Raw genomic sequence first — 10,971 nt, forward strand, 5'->3', positions numbered from 1 at the left:
CACGCAATCTGAAATGTACACATGCATGTTTTCAGCCGTATTTCTATATGACATCAGACCCTACATGTAAGTGTAGGAACCACAGCATGTACCAGTCTAGGTTTGTCTCTTTGCTTCTACAGTTGTGTAATTACTTTTCCTCAGGGTTATCCACTCAGTAAACAAACATAAATTCAGTTTTCCTTTGGGTGGCAGTCATTGTGTATTAGCAAAATACTGCTCACAGATGTATCCAGAAAACATTCAGCCTCTTAAAAAAATATAATGAGCCTTAAATTAAAGTTCTTGATCTTGATTGTCTGACGCCAATCTGCAAAGGTGCTTCACAATTACTTAACACCTCTGGCTGATTTTTAATGAGAGCTAAGCAGACAAGCTTCCTGCTACCCCCCCCCCCCCCCCCCCAACACCACCAAGGAGGGAGACTGTGAAATGTGAGAGCTAGGACTGTAACATGTATTGGCCAAGAACAGACATGAAAAACATGTCAGGGCAAACCACTTCCCCCTTTGTTACATTGAAACATTTGCTGGTTACAAGTGACATTTTACACACCTGATTCACATCACAAATATAGCACACCAATAATAGACAATGATGCTAGATAAAACTATGGCAATACAAATACAATCTAAAGCAGCATAACAAAATAAATAGTTGCTAAGAACAGGATGTTTAAGTGCAGTTAAATAACCGAGTGCCACCTTAATTGCATTGTGATGTCTTCTTTCTGAAATAATTAGTGTGGGTTAGCACAACACAGCTGTTTCCAGCTAACATTCAGCCTCCCATACAAATACTATGTAGCGATAATTTTATTAAAGTCCTGATCCTGATTTAACACACATTTTCATGGCTAATAATGTTCTAGTCTTAGGTTCTGAGATCCAAATATTCCTTTCTTCTTGAGTTTCACTTTACATTTAATGCATTGTTTATACCACTTAATATTGCATGTTCTAAAATACTACATGTTTCTATGTGGAGTACACGTGAAGAGATCCTTTTACTTATTCATGTTTAGAAAACAGGGATACTATAACATAAGCAGGACAAAAGGAATCAATTTGTTATGCATCTTGGTCTCTGAAGCTCGCATGTTGAGCAAAACAAGGCCATCATTTTATTCTTGCACTCATAGATTGCCAAAAAATGAATAAACAGGAAATAAGTTTCACACATGAGATTCTTTTCAAAACAATACATCAGGAGAAAAACCCTTCAACAAATAATTTTCTAACAAGAAGCAGTTTTATCAGAATCTTACACAACAAAACAAAGTAAATCTGTTTTAATCAGGACAAATGATTACAGTGGCAAATCCATCCTTATTAGCAATCATAGGGGATTTAAAATGTGAAATTATTTGCTTTTGTGGTAACCAAGAACAAAAAGGGTATTGACTTGCTTCAAATCCTGGTGTCCAAGCAAAGGCTATAGGAATGCAGGATATATAGTCAATGCATATCACATTAGTGCCTAGTTTATACTGTCTTTTTTTTTTTTTTTTTTACTATAGCTGTACCTATAAGGACAATAGAATTAAAAGAAATGTAGAACAGTGTACTGCTTCAGCAAGCAATTGCAAATTACATGCTAGAGCTATTTTGGTTCTAAAGCACACTTCAACTGCAATAAAATAAAATAAAAATAAGCTGAGATAATTTTCAGTAGTGCTGGCACCCCAGATATACTAATTCAACATTCTAAAGCCCAGTGTACTACACATCTCTGCAGCATAATTCCACAATAATAATTTTCCTTTTCAATCCCTAAAGTAGCCCTCTCATGCCATGTTTATAAGGGGGCTACCAGTTAAGAGCAGTGTCTGAGTGTTCTGAAAACTTAACTTCTTTCATCCTATAATTTTTGGAGGTTAATACAGTCGGGTCTGAGTTCATATCTAGTAGTCTGTATTACACCTCTTTGCAGTAGTACCTGCAACTGTGTTTACTTTTGTTTGATTCTAGACCCAGTGTTTAGACAGATACTATCCACAAATGTTATATATTTGCTATAATATTACCTCTGTTTTCTACAGTTAGTAATATATTTTCAGTTACATTAATTTCAAGTATTGTGGCCATAGCTGACCTTAGGCATAGGCCAACTAGGTGGCCGCCTAGGGTGCCGCTCTAGGAAGGACACTTTTCCAGTAATCTGGATGGTGTACATAGACCAGGATGGGGTCACAAGGAGTGCTGGGGGGCATTGTGGAAACCTTTTGCCTAGGGCACCAGTTGACCAAAGGCCGGCCCTGATTGTTGTCACTATGTATATTTAGACTTTACTTCTGAAAATGTATTCACAAAAGTATGATTGGATTTTACATGTAAGCAATAACCCATGACTGAGTGTGGGTATCACAGGATTAACCCACGGTTGGCATGGTTTAATGCATGAAGAAGAAATTATTAACCTTTCTTAAATAATATCTTTGTATAATGGCAGTGTAGTGTTCAGTGTTCCTGTCTTCTTCCACCTTTTCTGATGTAATGTGCATGCGTATAGGTTCATAGGTAGGTACTAGGCTATCTGCCTGAAGGCATTTATAAGCCTAGCCAGAATGTGTTGGCTTTCGCCACCCCCTTAGATTAGTTCCCTGTGCCTCTGCCCAGCACAGCCATTGAAGTGATCCCTGGGGTAAACTTTCTGTTTCCCATCCACTTGTCAAGGTTTCTCTTGAAGAGGGTTAGTGAGGAGCTCTGCCTAATGTAGATTGGAATCTTGTTCCAGAGCATGGGAAGTCTCTGAGACAGGAATCTATCCCTCCAGCATGTCCTATTTATTTTTGTGGTGAGGTTTAGATCCCTGGAGCATGTGGCTCAAGGGGATATGGTTTTCTTTAGGTGGAGCATGTCCATCAATTCTGGGTTGGACATGGCCTTGTATGTCAGGCAGAGATCATCTCTGAGTAGGTGGTATGCAACCGAGTACAGCTGAAGTTTCTTTAGTCGAGCTGCATAGGGCATCTGCTTGAGGCCAGTGATCCTCTTGGTGAGGTACTTCTGTGGTCTTTCCAGTTGTTGCAGGTGTCTTGTAAGGTACATCCCAAATGGGGCATTGTACTCTATGATGGGTCTGATGAGTGATGCATAGAGGGGCCCAATCACCTCTTTCGATCTGGATGCAAACCCTTTTGTGATTAGGTGGGCCACATAGAAGGATTTTCTAACCACTTTGGCAATGTGATTATCAAAGGAGAGGTTACTATCTACTTGGGTCCCCAGATCCCTTATTACGTCTTCCGTATTTAGGGGGCTACCACCTATGTGGTAGTTTGTGCGTACTTTGTTTTTTCCAAAGGGGATGACTATGCACTTTTTGGCATTTAGCTTGAGGCCATGGTTTTGACACCAGGCATCTGTCTCAGTGAGACCCTTTTGGAGAATGTCTGTGTCAGCTGGTGAGTCAATTACAGCCCCTAGTTTTCAGTCATCTGCGAACTTGGTCAGCCATAGTCCTCCTGTGCTTGCCTGTACCTCTGAGAAGTATATGCCGAACAGGAGGGGTCCTAGGACTGAGCCCTGGGGAATGCCACTTGTTACCGGTTTCGAGTCAGACCTAGCTCCTGCAACTCTTACCATGTGGGTTCTGTCCATGAGCCAGTTGGCAACCCATCTCGTGGCGTAGGGGTTTATGTTCAGGCTGCTGAGCTTGTCTATAATACTTCAATGGGGAATGGGGTCGCAGGCCTTTGCGAGGTCTAGGTAAGCTGTGTGGACCACCTTTCCCTCGTCTATGGCCTTGGTAACTGTCTCAAAGAAGTCCACCAGGTTTAGGAGGCATGATCTGCCCTTAACAAAGCCAAACTGGGTAGGGTCCGGTGTTTGGATGTTTCCAATGTCTCTGTTAATGAGATCCATGATGATGCACTCCATGGCTTTGCAGACCAAGCTAGTGAGGCTTATAGGGTGACAGTTCCCAGGGTCAGTTGTGGCTCCACCTTTGTGGAATGGAATAACCATTGCTGTGCACCACTCTGTGGGCATGTAGCCTGTGGAGAGGCTGAGTTTAAACAGTGTGTTTAGGTGAGGGGTTAGTTCATCTTTGAGCTTGTGTAGGACGCAGCCTGGGACACCGTCCGGTCCCATTGATGCTGTGTTTCTGGCTTTGGAGAGGGCTGTTTTAACCTGAGTGTCTGTGATTTCAGGTGCACTACATTCTTCTGGTATAGTTATGGGCCCTTTTGGGGGTGAGTGGGGGGCGAAGTTTGCACTGGACCTGTCTGCCAGGATGTTGGCTATATCGGTCGGTTCAGTGTATTTTGTGCCATTCTGCACTAACTCAAAGCAGCTCTGAGAATTACCACTTGCATTCTTGACATAGCTAAAGAATGCCTTGTGGTTATTTTTGGAGTCCATGGCAATTTTTCTTTTGAAGCTAGCCTTGGATGATTTCATGAGGGAATGTAGTTTCTTGCTGATACTGATCAGGGATGTCTTCCCTTCCTGGGATTTTACTCTTTTCTGTACTAATTTCCTCCTTCTTTTGTATAGCTTGTTTATGGCAGGGGTCCACCAGACTGGTTTCCTTTTCGTGGAGGAGTGAGTCTTGGTTTTGTTTGGGATAGCATGATCCATGCATTCTTGTAGGTGCCCATAGAGTGCATTAGTAAAGGATTTTGCAGCTTGGACAGCATGATCCTTTAGCATGGGGGCTTTGAAACTTCCCACCTCTGTCTTAAGTAACGTGAAGTTTGCTTTTGAAAAGTTTTTCACGGTGGTTTCTTTGACCGGGGGTGGTGGCGGAATGTGGATATCCAGAGTGATTAGTTTATGGTCAGATCTAAACAGCGAGGGGGACTTATGTTCCCATGCTTGCCAAGTACATTACTGCTGTTCAAGAGAGGCAATGGAGAAAACAGAATCACTGTAGCTATTTCTTTTTATTCTAGTCTTAGTGCAAGAAGCCTGAACAAAGCCCATCACAATGGGTGGTGTGTGTGTGTGTGTGTGTGTGTGTGTGTGTGTGTGTGTGTGTGTGTGTGTGTGTGTGTGTGTGTGTGTGTGTGTGTGTGCGTGTGTGTGTGTGTGTGTGTGTGCGTGCGTGCATGCGTGTGTGTGTGTTTGTTTGTGTGTGTGTGTGGGGGGGAGCAAAGATCCAAAAATAGGGACATATGCTACCATGTGGCACCATGGCAGACATAGGAAAAGGTGTGTTCTTATCACAACTAAAACATGTCCTGCCAGTTGCCTCAAAAAGAGTACAAAAACTTTCCAAACTTTATGAAACAAAATATATAGGTTTGTTTGCCTTTCCCCAGACTGGAACAGCACTGTGTTAAATTATTAAAAGCTAAATGGCTTCCAATTCAGCAAAAGGCAGACCTCTCTCTAGCCTCTCAACTTTTTAAATCTTACACTGAGATACTTTCTCCTCATTAGCTTCAAAACTATTTCCAAAGACACAAACTATCAACTACAAATCCAGGGCCATATAGGGCCTCTGCTGCAAACCACCCATCAACTAAATTGAAATGAAGAAATCACTGCTTCTCTTCCCTAGGACCTCAACTTTTGAAGTCCCCTTTATTTCACCTTGAAGAAGTAACCTCTTACTAAATCTTTCACTCAGTCTTAAAAATATACTTACAAAACCAAGGGAAATGCAAATGCCTTCATACAGGGTATTTAACAGCCAAAATGGGTTACCGCTATTCCTAATAACAACCTTAGTCAAATACTCCTACTAACAAAATAACTTGCAAGCCTTCCCTCCTTTTCCTTCAACCCCTATTCATTTTCCTTCCTTTATCTCTCCTATTATTGCACATTTATATATAATTCAACAAATAATTTGCATTTCTATATGTCACACAGCTCCCTCAACATCTTATAAAAATGTACTTGTGTGAATAACGAACAGCTTGCATATAGGTGTTATTTATGAAGCTATTCATTTTCTGGTTCCACACCATCTTAGTTGCCTTACATTATTCATATTTGTATACATGGTACTGTACTCCTAGACTTTGTTGATTTACATCATTGTATTATTTCTATTCTGTGTTTATGTACTTTGTACATCTAGGCTGAGACTGAAAATAGTCCATTAAGATCAATACTCTAGCCTGATAGTTCATATAACTAACTAACTAACTAACTAACTAACTAACTAACTAACTAACTAACTAACTAACTAACTAACTAACTAGCTAACTAAATGCTGCGTTTTCTGATGCATTTTTCAAAAACCAACTATTCGTAAAAGATGGAATTTCTAACAATAAAAGAAGTGATGTAACCAAAAATATGCACAAGAACTTAAACTCAGTGGATGGTACACTGCTTGAAAGTAAGCAGCAGATTTACTGCATTAAAGTTATTTCCCTTTCATCACAGGAAGGTACAAGCATCAGCTCTTACCATTGTTTTAACTATTATAGCGATTACTTTTATCAGCAGAAAATGATATGCTTATGCTATGGTGAAGATCCATTGCAGCTTTCTGCATCTAAACATCTGAATTACATCAATTTACCACCATTTCAATACATGCAGGGAAACACTTTAATGTAGTGACTAACAGCACCAAATTTCAAACCTGTTGATTATTATAGCATTTGTACGTCACCTTAACCTAGCACCATCTTTATTCACATGCAATTAAATAAGTGAGTGCCCTTTAAGTAGACATATTCTCCTTTATTTTCTGTTGATTACTGTGGTGCAGTGGATAGACTTATCACCTCACAGCAAGAGGTACTCCAGTTCGATTCTTAGTTGTGGTGCCTTCTCTGCAGAGTCTGCATATCTTCCCTGTGTTTGCGTGGGTTTCCTCCGGGTGGTCCGGTTTCCTCCCACATTACAAAGACATATTGTAGGTGGTTTGAACAATCTAATTGGCCATAAATGTGAGCGTGCATGGTATGGAAGAACAGCCATGGCTGAGCTAGCCACTCAGTGGTGTGAACCTTGGCTCTAGATGATTGTCGCTGTTGAAGAGACACCCAGACCCCATGAGCAAAAAATTGGAAAAGAGTTGTTGATGGATGGATGGATGGATGGATGGATGGATGGATGGATGGATGGATGGATGGATGGATGGACTGTGAATGCCATCAGTTTACCAGGTGTCCTATCCTTAGCTCTCTACTCATAGATTCACTTCATTTAATTAACTGGTTCAGGTGTGTCTCCCAGTAAGTTGTACTCTGTCCTGGTCATTGTTTTTGATTAACCTTACAATGGCAGTCACCTGTGCTTACTTGTTTTGGAAGGTAATCTGTTATAGAAAGGATCCCTTATAACCATCACCTACTGTTAAATTACTACAGTACAGGTAAATCACATTGTACTTCTAAATACACTACAACTTACAAAATAATACATCAGTGCCATACATTTACTAAACGTCATCCGCTGGCAGAACATGCCTGCATATCAAGCCTCACTTTTCCCACCTCAAATACAGCAGCATATTTATTCTAAACCCTGGTGCTCAACTCACTCTCTGTTAGTTTATCACCTCTACTGCACTGCACTATGCTCTAATTTGCTTTTCTTTTTCAAAGTATCTGAACTGTGTCTAGTCACAGATATCATTCTTAATCAGCTGTCCATGGCTCATGCTACAGTAATGTAAAATACCTTGTCAAGATAGCAATGTTCCCATGAGTTAAAGGATGCTGTGATCACTTCAAGGTAAGATAGTGTCAGAGGTTAAAAAGGTAAATTTACAGTGGGTTTTTATAACAGGTAGAAGTGACTGCAAGTTGCATTACTTTTACAGACCACAGTCCCTAAAATTGATCTTCTATTACACCTACTTCGCCTAATTATTTTCACAACGGTATCCGTCACTAAATAACACTTTTTAGACAAGGCATGTATATTCCTGGATTCACAAACTTGACAGTTTCCTAAAGTACAATAGTATACCTAAATTAATCATTTAGACTTGCTTATTACTACAAAGAGGTGATATAAAATTAAATCCATAATGTTATCACCAAGAGTTTATCTTGGGGGGACTTAATACTCTGTATCCAACACATATAGACCCTGTCCTTGTGCACATTTGTAACTTAAGAAGGAAATTTGAAACACTGGAACCATGACACCAGACATGTAGTGTTATAATAACCAGCATTATAAATGCTGGTTAACAAAAAGGATAAAAGTACTTGACTGTCTTGGAGTAAAGTTACTTTTTTCTTTAGGTTTGATAGGCAAGACAGGATAACAGCTTGGTTCTGGTTAAAATAACCATTATCCCAAGCAAAACCATACAGACAACATAAAAACTTTACAGAGATGGCAATCCAGCTAAGAATCAAACCAGAGACCCAGTGTAGTAAGGCAACAATGCTAATCATTGTGTCACCGTGCTACCTGCCCTTATAATTTAAATTATTAAATTATTTTGCCTGATATACACTGAAAGGGGAATGACATACATTAAGTGCAAATTTTTTAAGGTGAGTGTTACAATATTTTGTCAGTGTAAATAGCATTTCATTGTAGCCCCTTCTCCCCCACATCTTTCATGATTCTTCCCTTTTGCTTCGTGCATTTCTTCCCTCAATCCTTATGCTTCCAAATAGACAGTCCTATCAGATCATATGCCATGTGCAGCCTTGTCAGGATTCAATGCCCCCTTCCAAACACTGTGCTTTTAAGTTCACATAAGCATTTACTCTTCAACCACAATTACCAACACTGTTTTTTTCAGTACAAACCAAATGAACAACTTAAAAAATCTTTCTTCCATTCTACTTCATTTTAAATGTCTGTTGTGAAAGGGAAGTTGGCACCTTTTCAAAATGACATCAGGAAAAGATATCTAGTCAATAGCTGTCTTACCTGCATTAACAGTTTTATTCACTATACTTCAATATATCCATAGCCGACTCTTTCTTCAGATGTCAACACCTTCACAATGTAGAAAAGAAGTGCCCACTTTGTCTTGTGCCTTCTCACTCACCATTGACACTAATTTATCACAGCTTCTAATAAAGTACCAACAAAACAAAGCTTTTCTGCATTTCTTAATGTAGATCAGAACAGAATGAATATCAATTTATTTTAAATTAGCTCATTTATCAACTATCAATCCTGTAGGAGCAATACACATTAATCCAAGATCTTCCATTGCCTCAAAGTTGTTCTACATAAAAAACAAATGTTTCATAAATGGTTTAATGTCAATATACGACTTATTTATATAAGCTGTATGTGTAACGGTTGCCACAGTAGTGATAACAGGAAAGGTTTAGGTTTCGGTGATAAATAGAGTAGAATTTTACTGGTGTTAAAGCAAGTTATTCTTCTGTTGATATTTCCATTTTCAAATGGAAAAATGTTTTACATTATTTATTAATCTTGCATTGCTACTTCAAGGAGATAGAATTACAGCAAAGTTATACATCAGGACCCAGTAAAAATACTTGAGATTATATTGAAAATAGCACAAATAAGCAGACCCAGTTTAAAATGTCCATTACACCAGGTTTCTGTTTTTCTTTTTCCACATAGTCCTCAGGTATACTGAAAAATAACCATCACCAGAGAAGTAAATTGCTATCAGTTTTGCTCTGCATGCAATAAACAGGTTATCTTTATGAAGAAACAATTCAAACCTTATCACCACCACTGGTTAAATGGAAGACATATGCCATATGATCACCATTAAATAAGTAAAAAGTATTTTGAACATTCTTTCTTAGTTCTTTATATGTTTATTTATACATTTAATTATTAATGCTTTCATACCAAAATAAAAACACTGTATATTGATGGCATAAGGAGAAAGACTGTTATTTCTAAGTAAAATTCATTATATTGACTATAACAGCTATGGGTGCAGATTAAAAATCCCATTTACAGCTAGGGCCTGATTTTTCCCCCGGCAGTCTACTGTATCATTTTTTCAGCTCCTGCATCAGACACAGGTAATGCTGTAATTTCCACTAGGGGTCACCATTGTCCTATTTTCTACAAACTAACATGTTCAATAAAACCACCTTGGTTCACTTATTTTTGCCATGACATTTTTGGACAAACATAGCATGTGTGTATCCTCTCAGGTATGATTATGTGCAGAGTCAAGTGGCTAAATATACTAGCATTTCACTTCTTCAGTTAATATACATTCAAATTTCAGAAAAATATTTCCATTTACTATAAAACAAATGTGGATACACACACACACACACACACACACACACACACACACACACACACATATATATATATATATATATATATATATATATATATATATATATATATATATACACATACATCAGTATTTCACAGTCCTGTGCAATAGTTTATTAATCATGCTCTTTCTTTTTTTATACATAATCTAAACTCAATTAAAAAAACACAAAATATATCTGTTCTTACAATATACCATTTAACAACATGGCTTGCCATAAACATAACTGTCACCAGGAAAGATAGCAGTATGACTTCCTACCTTCATTTATCTCTGAACTTTATGTGTTTTGCTGTTTTGTTCCTTCCTTCATTTATCTCTGAGCTTTATGTATTTTACTATTTTGTTACTTCCTTTATTTACCTCTGAGCTTTATGTGTTTTACTGTTTTGTTCCTTCCTTCCTTCATTTATCTCTGAGCTTTATGTATTTTACTATTTTGTTCCTTTCTTCATTTATCTCCGAGCTTTATGTGTTTTACTATTTTGTTCCTTCCTTCATTTATCTCTGAGCTTTATGTGTTTTACTACTTCCCCAATGTACTTTTCTGGCTTGCTGCTGAACTTCCTGTGTGTCTGATACAATATCCCAGACACATCAGCTAACCTCTGATTTCTCAGCCTACATTTCTGTAGTGGTTTCATTACCACAGCATCTCCATGCCTTAATAAAGAGGAGACAGCCTTAAAAACTCATCTAGAGTGAAAGTTCTTTCAGCTCAGACTGCTATTATATACACTTAGCCTGTCTTGAGGCAGTGATGGTGAATGCTAGCAGAGGATGATATGAGTTGAAAAAGAAAAGTCT

The sequence above is a fragment of the Protopterus annectens genome, chromosome 7.part0 (genome assembly GCF_019279795.1).
Source record: "Protopterus annectens isolate FY-2018-M chromosome 7.part0, PAN1.0, whole genome shotgun sequence".
NCBI classification, from domain to species: Eukaryota; Metazoa; Chordata; order Ceratodontiformes; family Protopteridae; genus Protopterus; species Protopterus annectens.